This window comes from Panthera pardus, unplaced genomic scaffold (genome assembly GCF_024362965.1).
Source record: "Panthera pardus isolate Hobbes unplaced genomic scaffold, ASM2436296v1 HiC_scaffold_12, whole genome shotgun sequence".
Lineage (NCBI taxonomy): Eukaryota > Metazoa > Chordata > Mammalia > Carnivora > Felidae > Panthera > Panthera pardus.
In genome coordinates, this window is record NW_026526677.1 from 32,496,269 (window position 1) to 32,511,485 (window position 15,217).

Consider the following 15,217-nt stretch of genomic DNA (forward strand, 5'->3'; position numbering starts at 1 on the left):
TTGAATAATACCTGGCTAAAAATTTAGTCTATGTTGCATACCTATATGTGCATATTCTTTTTCTACATATCCACTCAATTACTCATTCAAAATGTTCACTAAGCACCTAATATGTATCAGCTGCCATAGTGGGTGAATATATATATATATATATAAATAATGTAATATATAAATAATTTATATATTATATAAATAATTCAGTGTAAGAGATATTTGGAGGGCTGAGATTTCCCAGTGAAGGCCACTCTGGATCAGGTTGACCGTAGATATAAGAGCACTGAAGCATTAAAATTAGCTCAAGATCTGCAAAATCTTCTATCAATCCACAGACTTGTGAGAAATGACATATTATTGTTATTTTAGTCATGAAATTTTGAAATGGTTTGTGACATACACTGTAGCAAGCTGACAAAGAATTTGGTGTTGCACATGGGTTCTGCCATCACTAAAACATAGCATATGTGACATTGGCTTTTGGTCATAGGAGCCTACATAACCTGGAATGATGAGAATGGTCATGCACTTCATATAGTGGTGAAACAATTGGTAAATCTGTCACCTGTTGCAACAAAGAAAAGAGAAAATGTAGTAATGAGTTTTTAGATTTGACCAATGCGATTTCTAGGCAAAATCTTGAAATATTGACTGGCTCTTATTGGCTGTGTTTAATAAACTGCTGTAATAAGGAGATGGTCTAAAGAAAAAAAAAACTAGTTTATAAGCAAACACAGAGGAAATATAGAGGGTTTGCAATTTTCTGGCAGGAAACCTAAAACTGCTTTTCATCTCTAGCCTCTCTAGGGAGCAAAAAACTTCTCAAAATAAAATATAGCTTGGGGGGTGCGCCTGGGTGGCTCAGTCAGTTGAGCATCCAATTCTTGGTTTCAGCTCGGGTCATGATCTCAAGGTTTGTGAGTTGGAGCCCTGTGTCAGGCTCTGTGCTGACTGCACAGAGCCTGCTTCAGATCCTCCCTCTCCCTCTCTCTCTGCCCCTCCCCTACTCTCTCAATCTCTCTCTCTCTCTCTCTCTCTCTCTGTCAAAATAAATAAATTTAAAAACTTTTTTACATAAAATAAAATATAGCTTGGGGACAAAAGATGAAACCATAGATGTGGCTATCAGGCCCTTATAAATATCTGTGAAAGAATTAAGGCAGGGCCTAGTAGAACCTCTCTGCTATACAAAAAGGCTTATAAAGGTATTCAAGATGTGGCTTTTAGTTCATGGAGTAGAATCATATCATATTCAAAGGAAATCTGCAATATTTTAAATTCAGCTGGATTGGCAATGTTCTGTCAGTATGCACTAAAATGAATTGGGACTATAGAAAAATGTGTCAAAATTGTAGAAAGACCTTTGTGTCCTCAATTCTTTATAGGAAAAAATCAAGAGTATTTTCCAATATCTTCTTTGGAAATACCCAAAATGGATGGAAAAGAAACAACATGCCAGAAATCTGACCCAAGAGCCATGAAGAAGAATGGACTGGGGGCCATTCCTAGGGAGCAGAACTAAAGTCTATTAAAAGAACATTCCCTATCTCCAGAGTAGGAAAACAGACAGGATATGCCCAAGAAAAGTTCAGAATTGCTATGGACCAGTGACTGCTACGTACTTTCTACTCTTCCGTTTTCTAGATGGGAATATTTATATTGGTCATTCCTCATTTCATTACTATATAGTGAATATGTATAGGGCAGATGACTTTTTCTCAAGAAGAACCTTATATGAACTTGATGTACATCATAATACCCTAGACTTCAAGCATAATGCCAGGACTTGAGATATGGGAGTAAACATATTTCACATATGACAGCATGTTAGTAATTGTGGCCAGAAAGCAGACAGCAGTAGATTGTTTGGAGTAATAGCCCCATGTTTTCACACCTCCCTATATCCATATTTTTGGTCATGTTTTCCCACTAGAACACGACTTATTTTGGCCAATAGGAAATATCTGACACCAGCAGAAACTCAAAAAAGCTTTTATGCATTTCTGCCTTGATCTCCCTGATTCTTGACACTATCATTAGAACATATCTGGGTTAGCCTCCTGGAAGGAATGAGAGACACATAGAAAAGAGCCAAGTGTTCTATCTAAAACTATAGTAAATCAGACCATCTCCAGCCAATTTGCTGGGGATTAGAAATCTTAGTGGGATTAGAGGGAAAAAAATGACAGATCTGTGAAACATAATCAAAGGAAAATCCTACTAGTCTTACGGTCTGGTTGTGGAAGAGGAAGAGTGAAAATGAAGCATTAAAGGTGATCACAGACAGTCATTAATCTGCTTAAAAACCTTCAATGCTTCTTTAGGAATGTATGTGATATCCTTACTAAAGTCTGAGTTCCATGAAGGACTGGGTTATTAGAAATCATCATCATTATCCTCAAAAACTGACATCTATTGAATACTTATGCTTGTTATAACAAGCGTATCAGGCAGTGTACTAAATTTGAACAAGAAATTAAATAAACATCAGTTTTTGGCATCAATGATATAAAGGCAACGAGGTTATTTATACAGATAAGAATAACCTTTGCATATCTAGGAACAGAAGGCAAAAAATAAAGGGAAAAAAGGTCATCCAAATGAACTAGCACACAAGTTCTGGGAGTTTGCTGCTGAGAAAGAATATCTCACCAAGTTGTGGTCAAAGATGGCCATGCTACAAAGCATTCTTCCTGAGTTGCACCTGCTTCCATGTGCACTGACCCTAATTAGCAAGAACAGCTGAGAATTCACTGCTTATGTCTGTACATGTACTATTCATTGTGTCAGACCCTTCATATACATTCCATAATTTAATCCTTACAGCAACACTCTTAGATTGATACCATTCCTTCCATTGTGTGAATAAAGTTCAGAGAGAAAAAATGGTGGAGGGATTCAGAATTAAATCTGTCTAACATTAAAACCCTTTCTTGGGGTGCCTGGGTGGCACAGTTGGGTAAGTGTCTGACTCTTGATATCTGCTCAGGTCATGATGTCACAGTTTGTGAGTTTGAGCCCCACATTGGGCTCTGCGCTGACAACTCGGAGCCTGCTTGGAATTTTCATTCTCATTCTCTCTCTCTCTCTCTCTCTCTCTCTCTCTCTCTCTCTCTCCCCCCACCCCACTCATCCTCTCTCTCTTTCTTTCTCAAAATAAATAAAGTAAAAAAGAAAATAAAAAACATAAACCTTGTCTTATTTTTTTATACCATGCAAACAGAACTTTCAGACCACTGACTGAAAGAGAAAATTACCCCCACCACTATATGGTCATTAATCCTCAAGAAAGAAGGAAAGAATACCCAATGGAAAAAAAAAAAACCAGTCTCTTCAACAAGTGGTGCTGGGAAAACTGCACAGCAATATGAAAAAGAAGGAAACTGGACCACTTTCTTACAGCATACACAAAAATAAATTCAAAATGGATGAAAGACCTAAATGTGCAGCATGAAACCAATAAAATCCCAAAGGATAACAGGCAGTAATCTCTTTGACATCAGCCATAGCAACTTCTTCCTAGATATGTCTCCTGAGACAAGGGAAACAAAAGCAAAAATAAACTATTGGGACTTCATCAAAATAAAAAGCTTCTGCACAGTGAAGGAAACAATCAACAGATCTAAAAGCCAACCTATGGAATGAGAGAAGATATTTGCAAATGGCATATCAGATAAAGGGCTAGTATCGAAAATATATAAAGAACTTCTAAAACTCAACACAAAAAAAACCCCAAATAATCCAATTTAAAAATGAGCAGATGGGGCACCTGGGTGGCTCAGTTGGTTAAGTGTCTTGACTTCAGCTCAGGTCATGATCTCTCAGTCTATGAATTCAAGCCCCACATCAGGCTCTGTGCTGATAGCTCTCTGCTGACCTGTTATCCCCTCCCCTGCTCACACTTTGTCTCTCTGTCTCTCAAAAATAAATAAACATTAAACAATTAAAATAAAAAATGAGCAGAAGACATGAATAGACATTTTTCCAAAGAGAACAACCAGATGGTCAACTGACACATGAAAAAGATGCTGAATATCACTCATCATCAAGGAAATACAATGAGATATCATCTCATACCTGTCAGAATGATTAAAATCAGTAACACAAGAAACAACAGATGTTGGTGAGGATGTGGAAAAAGGAGAACCCTCCTGCACTATTGGTGGGAATGCAAATTGGTATAGCCACTTTGGAGAACGGTATGGAGGTTCCTCAAAAAGTTAAAAATAGAACTACCCTACAACCCAGCAATTATACTACTAGGTGTTTACCCAACAGATACAAAAATACAGATTTGAAGGGGTGCATGCACCCTGAAGTCTACAGCAACATTATCAACAATAACCAAACTATGGAAAGAGCCCAATGTCCATCAACTGATGAATGGATAAAGAAGTTGTGGTATATATACACAAAGGAATATTACTCAGCCATCAAAAAGAATGAAATCTTGCCATTTGCAACGATGCAGATAGAGCTAAAGTGTATTTTGCTAAGCAAAATAAGTCAGTCAGAGGAAGACAAATACCATATGATTTCACTCATATGTGTAATTTAAGAAGTAAAACAGATGAACATATGGGAGGGGAAAAAAGAGAGGGAAAAAAAATAAGAAACTTTTTTTAATGTTTATTTATTTTGAGAGAGAGGGATGGGGAGAGGCAGAGAGGGGGAGAGAAAGAATCCCAAGTAGGCTCTGAGCTGTCAGCACAGTCTGATGTGGGGTTTAAACCCACGAACTGTGAGATCATGACCTGAGCTAAAATCAAGGGTCAGATGCTTAACTGACTGAGCCACCCAGACATCCACCATAAGAGACTTTTAATGATAGAGAACCAACTGAGAGTTGATGGAGGGAGATGGATGGGGGATGGGCTAGGTAGGTGATGGGTATGAAGGAGGGCACTTGTCATGATGAGCACTGGGTGTTGTATGTAAATGATGAATCACTGAATTCTACTCCTGAAACCAGTATTGCACTGTATGTTAACTAACTAGAATTTAATTAAAATTTAAGAAGAAAGATGTTAAAAACAGAACTACCCTAAGAACAAGCAATCACACTACTAGGTATTTACCCAAAGAATATAAAAATACTAATTTGACAGTATACATGCACTCCAATGTTTATATCAGCAGTATCTACAATTGCCAAATTATGGAAAAAGCCCAAATGTCCATCGACTGATGAATGGATAAGGAAGATGTGGGTATAAATATATATATGCAATGGAATATTATTCAGTTACATGAAGAATGAAATCTTGCCATTTGTAACAATGTGGATGGAGACAGAGAGTATTACGATAAGTAAAATAAGTCACAGAAAGCCAAATACTATATGATTTCACTCACATGTGGAATTTAAGAAACAAAACAAATGATCATAGAGGGAAAAAAAGTGAGAAGCAAACCAAGAAACAGACTCTTAACTATTGAGTACAAAATGATGGTTACCAGAGGGGAGATGGGTGGGAGGATGGTTTAAAAAGGTGATGGGGATTAAGGAGGGCACTTGTTGCATTGAGCAGTGGATACTGTTTGTAAGTGCTGAATCACTCAGTTGTACACCTGAAACTAATATTATGCTGTATATTAACTAATTTGAGTTTAAATAAAAGATTTTTTAAAAAGAAAAGAGAAAGAAAATGTCCCCCTTTGCCTTCAGTGGGCAATGTTGAAGAAGAAACACTTTCTCCCCTCAAATACATTTCCAAAGAGATAAAAGAATAATAAACATGAATGGTCATTTCCAGTCAGTTGAATGATTATATCAGAGTTGTTGGTCCTTATACTCGATTCCTTAAAAAGAAAGAGATTCACCCAACTTTGATTAAACTACCACAACATCTTAAAGACTATTAACAGAGAAATAAAACAGTAGTGAGTTGTTTTTCTTTTCCAACTCTGTGTCCTTATTCTTTTCCATTCTCAATTACTATCCAAACCACCTGTCTACAACAGACTATAGGGTTTGACTAAGAATTTGGTCATCCCAATTATAATCCCATAGATGGCACAAAAGGGCATTCTCCATGAGATGGATGCCAAGTCACGTAAGGTTTCGTAGTGGAAAGTTGGACTGTTTCCTATACCCATAGTTACATACTGCGGTGTTAATGGAAGGATTTCTCCATTCCTAATAAAGGCTGGGAGGGAGTCAAGAGTCCTATGATGTCCTATCCTGTGGAGACACAGTTTGCTTGTTGTCTAATAAGCTATTAGTCTGACTCTTTCCTGGAGTGTCACTATAGACTTCACTGGACATAAGTATTTTCTTTTTTTTAATGTGTATTTTATTTATTTTGAGAGAGAGAGACACAGAGAGAGAAGGGGAATGACAGAAAGAGGTGGAGAGAGAGAATCCCAAGCAGGCTCTGCACTCAGTGCAGAGCCCAACGTGGAGCTTGGATTCATGAACTGTGACAAAGCCAAAATCAATAATTGGACTCTTAACAAACTGGGCCACCTAGGTGTCCCTAGACGTAAGTATTTTCATTCCTCTCTTTAAAGTATTGTAATAAACATACAACTTCCACCAATATTCCAAGGCACTTCTGACTTCTAGCCTTCTTTGTCATTTAAGGACATATATTATGTCCCCTAAGACAGCGTAGTGTTTTGAGGGCAGGAGCTCTCTAAACAGCAGTTCTGGTGGTGGCAAGATAAAACTGAGAATAGAGTGTCAGATTGAGGGACCTATTACATAAAGTAGGGTAAAGCAGTAGAAAGCTGGTCCTGCTATATTCCTGACAGGCCACGAGGTACAGGGAAGAGGCAGCAGTCCAATAGGCAGCAGTGTCACAGAGGGCCAAAAGGTCAGGCAGGTAGAGTGTGGTGATGAGCATTCCAGACAAAGGTTATATGAATAGGTGATCAGCATCAAAGAAGTAGCATGGCTGGCCCCAGCAGGGCCTGGGGTTTAGGAATAGGACTCTAGTCATCAGGATATGAGAACGGGATCTGCTGGTGACAAATACAGGCCCATTCTCAAAAGCACTAGAGTCCTGGAAAAGAAAGACACAAGGTAATAAGATAGCAATGATCTGACCTCAGGGATGGGGAGCAGTTGGGCTTGTCAAGGAGATCATGACAGATCAGCAGAGAGACTGAGGTCCTAAGCTCCTAAACTAGATTCAGGGTAAGATGTCCCCCAGAGCCTCTGTTGGTACTCATCTTTCCTCATAGAGGCATCTGTGAGGTTTACAGGGATCAAACCAGTCCCTATAGTGACTTGTAGATTATATAATTTTGTACTCCACCACAGGTTCAAGTCCAGAACCCTGAGCATGTAGAAGACACTTAATTATAATTATATAATTATATAAGTATATTCTATGTGCTAGACACTAGTCAAGGTGCTTGTCATGTGTTTTCTCATTTAGCTACATTCTAAGAAGTATATACTATTATTCCTATTTCACAGATAAGAAATCCCAGGCAAAGGCATATGAAGTAATTGCCGAATGTCATGAATTTAGTAAGAGGTGACACTGGAATACAGATACAAATAGCTTGACAACAAGATCCAATCTATAAACTACATTGCTGATCTTAGTCATACATTGTATACAAGAATTATTTGCTAAATTCGTATGATGTGGCGGACTCTGTGCTAGGTATTATAGATATCACTCATGCCTTCAAATAGCTTAGGTTATAGTGGGATTATAAATGCAATAAAGATAGTAACACTTACTCCTGGGCCCTGATGGGAGACTACAGAGTGCTATGAGAGCACTTCATGCCAGGACCCAATGCTCCCTTAAAGTGAGATCTCCTGAGGGATGTGACAGAAGACAGTGGTCATGAAAACAAAGGAGGGACAAGAAATAAAACGAACAACTTGCTCAAGTCCCAGGAGCAAGAAAAAGCATGATTTCTTTCAAATTACTGGAAGAAACTTATGCAACAGGAGTGTAGAATAGATAGGGAGGTGAGAGGAAAGGATAAGAGATGTCACCAGAGAAGTGCATAGAGACCCATTGTGCAGAACCAGGGAGGTCACATGCAGCAATCTAGACCACTCTGATGGAAAAGCCGGGAAAATTTTAAAGTCGAGTAACATGACCAGATGTACATTTTGGGAAATTATTCTGGCTTCTGTGTGGAAAGAATGGATGAATGGATGGATGGATGGATGGATGGATGGATGGATGGATGGATGGAAAATCAATTCTTGTTCTTCCTCCTCCATGAAATAGGCCATAGTTGGTTTACTTGCTCTGAAAACCCACCTGCCCCTCAGCCTTCTATGAGGGCCTAGAGCCCAGAAGACAGCCCCAGAGACCAAGTCTACCAGCAGGAATGCTATCATATGGGAACAAGGACTGGTTTTCATTTAATGGTGGTTTCCTTTCATGCTTTGCATGGCCCCTCATGTTCCCATCCCAGCCAGGCAGCCTTTGGTTTCTGAGACTTCATGCCCAGCTTTTATAGGTCTGACAAGTCATCTACAACCCTCCACCACTACTTCAGTAACTGTAAACATATGTTTTCTGTTCTCCCCACATCCCTGCATCAAGCCACAGGTCATGGCTTGATGCAGAGAAAAGGGGGCACAAAAAAGGTCTGGAATGTTTGGTGCAATCCCACTCACACAAAAGGTCTTGGCCTTATGTGATAAATCATACCTTCCACATCTGTCAGTGGTAGAACTGAAAGGGCACATCTTTTCTTCTGTGTGTGGCCGAATGGTTTTCTCCAAGCATTAAACAAGCCCATTTGAGGTACAGGGTGGCAGGGGTCATTTCCTTTATTATCACACACATTTTAACAATCCAGGTGCTCATAGAATACAAAGTTCTCTAACTGACAAGAAAGACACGGCTTTGAAGAGCCTTTGCTAATGCTTTTCAGAAGGAATTAGGTGCAGGAAATTCTAAGTGTTGTATTGAATTTATGCTGTTCTTTGTGTTTCTATCACCTTCTTTGTCATATGTACAAACCTTCTCTACACTTTTACCCTATCTTATCCTCCATGCAGAGAACCAAAGAGGAGAGAGGGGCCTATAGTAATTACCCACCTTGGGTAACAAGTGATAGGTTAGACATTTTTAATTCTTCTCTGTAAGATTAAGTCTTTTTTTTTTTAACTTATTAGCAAGGTTAGTTTAAGACAACTTTATAGCCATTATGACTATAAAAATGATGTAATATTAGCATTATATCAAAATGACAGATGCAAAAGCCAGTAGGGAGAAACATTCTGAGCAGTATAAAAAGCTTTAAAAATGCAAAGTATTATGACTAGGTGTTTCATTAGCCCCATATTGCTATGACATCCCACCTCTACTCAATATTCTACCATTCTTGTTCAGAATAGACCTGATGAAAAGAAATACTTCACTTGCATGAAACTTGGTAATGAAACAATCTTACTTTCCTGAGACAGAAAGAGATAGAGGAAGGAGGGAAGGAAAGAAAGAAGGAGGGAAGGGGAAGGGAGGGAGGGAGGGAAGGAGGGAAGGAGGAAGGAGGGAAGAGAGGAAAGGAGGGAGGGAGGAAGAAAAGAGAGAGAGAGACAGAGACAGAAAACAAGAAATCAAGAAAATAAAAGAAAAAAGAAAAGTGGGTCACTGATAAAGCAAAGTGATATAATAAAACTCATGCACTTTATTCACATCAGGATGTTCCTGGGGCTCACATTTAGAGTTGATCTGCTCATATTTTAGGCACAACTTTAATGAGCATGATTGTTTAGTTTCCCAGTTCAAGGTATCCTGGAGGCAGGTCACAGGGAGATACACACTGGCAGCATCAGAAAGTGACAGCTGGCAGCCTGAGAGTTGATGAAGACAGGAAAAGTCTGAAAAATTGATACCAGAACTCTAAACTGGAACCCCCACAGGTTCAAACACAGAGCCCTGAACTCAACGGGCTCTGTTACAGCCCTTTAGAATAATTTATGATTGAGTCATCAGGACAAGATCAAATTAGAATGTTCTATTTAATAAAGAAGGGAAGTATACATATATTTTCAAAGACGTTCACCAAAAATAATTTAAATGAACCTATTTTTATACACATGAGCGTTGTAACGAGAACAACTCATTTCCGTAGTTCTGGATAGATAGCTGACATTTTACTGTACATTAGTTACCTCTCAATTTTAATCCCAAGCCACCTGCCCTTCTTACCCCTCACTGGCCAGGAAGCCATGCTCAGGAAACACAATATGTTTATGCTAGTACTACCCCCAAGCTTAGCAAAATTAGGCATATAAAGTTACTGCTACCCTCCCCAAAATAAAATCATACACTGCTAGCCACCCCAGCCCTACACAGATGATTCCAGACTTATCTGTCCTGCTGCCAGCTGCCAATCGTAAGTAATGTATGTTATTGTATGTGCTGATCAAGTTTAAATCCAATTTTAGCAGTCCACTTAAGAAGATATCCTTCTAATCTAACGGTCTGAGTTTCTTGTGATTTGATTTCTCTTTGAATCCCTTGTGCTGGATTCTCAAGAAATCAAATTATTGTCACCCAATAGAACTGAATTCTTGAACCTAGAAGAGAAAGATAATAGATTGACTGGGACCTAGAAGATGGAGCAAGAATCTACGTAAGTGATATTTTGCATGCTTCTTTTCACAAATGTTAAAAAGGAAAAATCAGGTCACCAATACCAGAACAAACCAGAGATAATTCTACTGTGCAAATGGTTAAGGTTTCTAGATACTGTCAATACTTGAAGTAAGAATGAAAAGGACAAAAAAAAAGAAGGCAAAGGATAGGTGTACAAACCCCAGGAAACACTTGTGGGTAGCATGCCAAAATTCTTTCACATCGTGCCAAGGAGGAAATAACCCTTTGGAGATAAGCTTTGCAAAGCCATTCATAAAAAGTCATAGTCAGTTACAGGTTGGAGGAAAGGAGGTATGTCAGTGAGGACAATGCCACAGCGGTGAACACCCCCGAAATTTCAAAGCTTTAAACAACAAAGGTCTCTTTCTTTCTCATGCTGCATCTTCATTGCCAGTCAGCTGGGACTCTGCTCTGTGTTGTCTGCTCACCTCCCTCCAGGATCTAGGCTAACAGAGCAGCTATTATCTGCTCATTGAGGTTCACAGTGACAGAAGGAAAGACAGAGTAGCAAAGCATTCACTGGCTCTTAAAATGTCCACTTGGAAGTGGTCATGATCATTTCTCTCACATTCTCTTGGCCCAAATAAGTCACATAAGGAAGCTTGACTTTTAAGGGAGTAGGAGGTACTCCTTCAGGGGGCAGGGGCTTCAAATATGGGTGTGCCGGAAGGCAGTCATTAGACACTAGGGCAGAAATGACATGCTGTCCACCAGAGATCAGGACTTTTCAAAAGAACATACACAGAAATCCTGTGGAGGGCTTATTAAACTGCCCCTTTCTGGGACCCACCTCCATTTGTCTTAATCTATCATCCTGGGTGAGGCCCAAGAATGTGCATCTGTAACAAATTCCCCAGTGATTCTGATGTTCAGGTCCCTGGAGCACATTTTGAGGAGAACTGATCTAGAGCTGTGCCTGGGAAGCAGCTGCCCAGACAGACACTGTACGTCCCAGCCTCACCCTTGCATCCAGATGGGGCCAAATGACTAGTGCTCATCAAGGCAATATGAGAAGTGATGTGTGTCACTTCTCCAAGTAAAGTGGTTAAAGAGCAATTACATATCCTTTTCTCCCACTCCCTTTTCCTATATGCTTTTTGCATGTGGATGACTGGGAGACATTGTAGTTTCATCAGTCTGAGACATCTTTCCCCACTGGCAGGAAGCACCCCCATCAGATTACTAGGGGAAAAAGAACACATGTTTTCTTTCATGCTAAACCCCTGAAATTTGGGGGTTTGTTTGTTACAGCAGGTAGTATTATCTTAACTAACATTGAAGAGAATGGGAAGAAGGTCAAGAGAATCTCTTCTGCCTCCTTAACTTCTACAAATGTCACTTTCTTTGATTCCCCTGCATTATATCTCTTTTCTTCTCTAAGTCACTGTGGTAACATAAAATTAAATAGATTAGGGTTAGAAAGTGGAAAAAACTCAGAATCACTTTAATTCCTGCCTATGGTCCCAGCTATAATTCACTCATTTACAGTTTATTTATTCATTTAACAAACCCTACCCGGTACCTACTTGCATATATCTAAGACATAGTCCCGCCTCCAAAAATGGCATAGGTATTACCCCAGCCTCTCCCACAATGATGGCAGATATCAAAAATTAAAAGAAGTACTTTTTCTCACTGAGTCCAGAGAAGGCCTCAGAATCCTTTATAGCAGAGTACTCCAGAAAGCCATTACAACTAAATCCATAATGGTGGTTTTACCATAAAAAAGGCAATATGTATCTAAGCCGTTTCTATTTCTATCTCAATAAATGGGCTTTTCCAAAGATATTGCAAAGAGGTTTGGTCTCATGTGGTCACACATTTCAATCTACTTCTATGGTATTTTCCAGAGTAATAGAAACTGTGAAGACCAAGCTACATTTGAAGCTAAGTTTCCACACTGATTAGGTTCCACTAAGCAGATATACCTGCACAAAACCTGAAATGCAAAAATCAACATTGTGAGATTATAGCCTTACACAAGAGACCGGACCTTCTGGCCAGCATAACCGCGGAAGTGTTTGATTCTCCTGAGGCAGCTGTGAGGCAGGCTCTATATGTTAGTACCTGGCGTCAAAGGTACAAAGCAGCCAGTGTCTGTGGCAGTCAGGTTTCTCTAAACAAGTCCCTTCGTGTGGCTTGGCAATTCATGAGGCTGCATTGTACCTGAACAAGCAGGACCTACACATGTTTCTGTCCTTTGTCCAGGTGACAGAGTCTCTTGTTTGGGTCCAACACTTTAGAGGCTCTTATCTAGTTCTCCTCTGGCCATCCCCTAAATACTGAGTAAGGAATATGTGGGGTCAATTGGACACACTTAACTGGAGCCCTAGTCCCAGAGTGTGCCTTGGGAATCATAGACTCAGATTCCTTACCTAACTGGCCCTGAACTTGTTTCCAGGGTATCTGTGGGCCTGCTTCCTGGGGCTGTTTTCTCCTGAGAGTGAGCCACACAATCAGTATGGACACCTTTAGGTCTGAGAGTGGCTACAGGGCAACTTTCTTCCAGGGGTATAGATACAGCCTGGACACGGTGGGTGCAGTGTCCACCCATATGCGATGAGAGTCCCTCACAGCACAAGAATGGAGCCAGAGACAAAACGAGAAGGTGGAAAACCTGGGCTGGGGACTGGGGTTATGCTTTCCTCATGCCATTATGCTTTGGTGAGGAACCCAAATGAGTCTGAGAATTTTAAAGTCTATCTTGACCTTCCAGCTCATTTAGGAGGTAAATTTCTCAATCAGGAAACATAGCACATTATGTTATTAACAATCTGAAGCTGATGTTTAACTTTTGAGTACTTAGACATGTTGTGTGAGTATCTACTCGTACTCTTGCCCCAAATCCCACAAATTTTAGTAGCAGAACTACTCAGTTCTCTAGCCACTGCTACATTCTGTAAACTACCTTATGCTCTATAATAAACCTCCTTCGGCCTAAACTATCTAGAGCATATTTTGTTCTCTAAAACTAAGAACTCTGGCTGTTACAGTTCCCTAGATGTTTAGAAAGGAGTGGTATTTTCCTTTTGTTGTAGATAAATCCACATCAACTCCAAAAATATAGAACTCTTCCAGTACCAACCATAGCTTTGATTTTCTCTGAGTGACTCTTCCCAATCCCAAGGTTCTGTACTGTAGCAGCAAGAATATTGATGTTGAATGAGAGCCTAGGTTGGAGACCCAGCTCTAACACTTAACTGGTATGCACTTTGAACAAGCCATGTTTAACCTCTCTAAACCCTAATTTCTCACCTGAGGACTGAATAAGATAATATGTGTACTTTACTGAATGCAGATGTAACACTGTTATTTCTAATGCTGGACCTAAAGAAAAGAGTTAATAATAGCTGACTCATTAGGTATATTCCCTGATGCCTTTTCTTTGTTTACTTCAGAAACCCCTGTTCCAATCACTCCCCTCTGGAAAACCAATTCCACTGTCCTAACTTATGACTGCATTAGGAAATATTTCTAGAAAGCCATTCAAGTGTTAACATTTGCCAATTCCATTCTGGTACTTCAAGTTCTAACTCCTTATGCTACAGGAAACCATGTTCTTCCTTGCTTGCTATTTAAATGCTTCAAGGACTTGTCAAGCATTATTATGTCATACTCACCCTACTCAGGGATTTAATCACACACTCCATACACTTCAAGACATATTCATTTTCTGGAGTATCCAATGACATGATCTGCAATAGAAAGATAAGGATTCAAGCATTTAAGTTCCTCTTTGGTTTTCTTGATTTTCAGAATCTTAAGGAATCTTTTAGAGTTAGTCCTATAGCAATACAAGTTTCAAACAGCTTTCATAGCATGATGCATTTTCTTTTCATTACATTTTTCAGGTTAAGAGCCTACCACAACAGTAGCCTCTGCTTAACAGGAAGATAAGCTTTCTGTTTCTGGTTCAGAAACTTGGAAAAGGGAACATTTCAAAAGTTACTTTATTGGCATATTTCAGTCAAATGTCTAAAAATCCATAATGAGATGAGCAAGGCTGCATTAAGTAATTTTTATTTTTAGAAGATTCTTCTAGTTTCTAATGGTCGCCACCAGATGGTCCTGTAAAGTTTCCCCAGCCCCCAAAAGAAAATGATTACTTGGAATTGTGGAACCATTGAGACATGGCACCAAACATAGAAGCTTTGGGAAAAACTACTTTAAATTTTGGAAAAAAATGACACACCTATAGGCGCTATGGCTAGGAGCTTGGGCATGGTGGCTCCATCCTTTGTCTTTCTCCAGCTCAGCTCTCCATTAGAGGGAGAGACTGAGCCCTGCAGTCCGTGTTTCCCAGGATCCCAGATCAGCTGTCTTCTGGCTGAGTTTTGACAAGGAAAGACACGGGTCAGAGATTGAATGGGGTGGGAGAGAAGCCAGGGCCTTTCTCTTCCTGCCTCTCTACCTGAGGCATCTTGTCAACATTTACTTCTCCTTTATGGCTACAGCTCCTTGGTTTCATGGCTCAGCAGGTTTGTCTTAGTTCCAGCTTCCACCTGATGACTCCCTGGGCATTAATACCACTACATGTTTCATCTTTCTAGCCCAGAGATGGTAGTGATTTCCTGCTGTTTAACTTTGGAATACCTTACTACCTCCTCTGTGGGTCTCAGAACTTCCATCACCTG

At 39.7% G+C, this 15,217-nt stretch overlaps 1 long non-coding RNA gene across 2 annotated transcripts in view; it reads right to left on the minus strand.

The window, feature by feature from the left end:
- The window catches only part of LOC109271286 (uncharacterized), a 58,631-nt gene that overhangs the window by 22,961 nt on the left and 20,453 nt on the right, over window positions 1-15,217 (minus strand). For both annotated transcript variants that reach the window (XR_008421174.1, XR_008421175.1), the window contains 2 exons: window positions 14,776-14,910; window positions 14,204-14,278 (listed from right to left, as the gene is read on the minus strand). This is a non-coding gene — a long non-coding RNA (uncharacterized LOC109271286). The remainder of the gene's footprint in view (window positions 1-14,203; window positions 14,279-14,775; window positions 14,911-15,217) is intronic.